This window comes from Plectropomus leopardus, chromosome 13 (assembly GCF_008729295.1).
Source record: "Plectropomus leopardus isolate mb chromosome 13, YSFRI_Pleo_2.0, whole genome shotgun sequence".
In the NCBI taxonomy this organism is placed as follows: domain Eukaryota; kingdom Metazoa; phylum Chordata; class Actinopteri; order Perciformes; family Serranidae; genus Plectropomus; species Plectropomus leopardus.
In genome coordinates, this window is record NC_056475.1 from 28,872,113 (window position 1) to 28,872,939 (window position 827).

Below are 827 nucleotides of genomic sequence, written 5' to 3' on the forward strand. Positions count from 1 at the left end.
ATTTGGGAGGCGCAAAATTAATAATAATCAGTACCACGTCATACTTTCTTCATAGCATTTCTATACACATAGTTTAGATTAGCCTACACTTAAAACAATTAGTTTTTGATAGTTTATATCTTTAGAATATGTTAGAATATGATGCCCCCCCCCCTTCCCCCACCCCCTTCATTTTAAAATATTGTGTTTTTAGTGATTTTTGAGAAACATAAGCATATGTATCGGCCAAACAAAATGAGGGATTCAAAAATATATATAAACCTGCGCAAGCATGTTGGTCTAACATTTACTGAACCATACTTTTGCTGGTACACACTAATTGATATTTTTGATATTATATTGAGATTTTTTTCAGTAATAATTTAAATATATCACTTCAACTGTGGATTTTTTTTTTCTCGTATTTTATTCTCCAGAATGGCCCGGTGTAATGTGCGTAATAATGGATGATCTATAAGTATATAGTTTTCATGGGCATGTGACTGTATGTCTTTTGCTATATATATCATTTGCCTACAATCTTTTGGAAAAGTTGTAGTTTTTTATTAGACGTCACTAGACACAGACTGGTTTTTTTCAGTGCAGAGTAATGATAATTTATAACAGTCCATGGTTATCGAAAAAAAGTGATCAAAATGTGCACAGTGTCTGTGGATGAAAATTAAGAGTCACATTCTCCCCAATCTTTTTATTGAAAGCATTCAAACTCTGATGATCCAGACGTAAGCTCCGCATCCGCGCTGCTGCTGAGAATCTCCACACAGTCTCGATGCGGCTCTCATGATCATAATCCACATGTCTTATTTCTGGATGATGGTAGAAGTCTT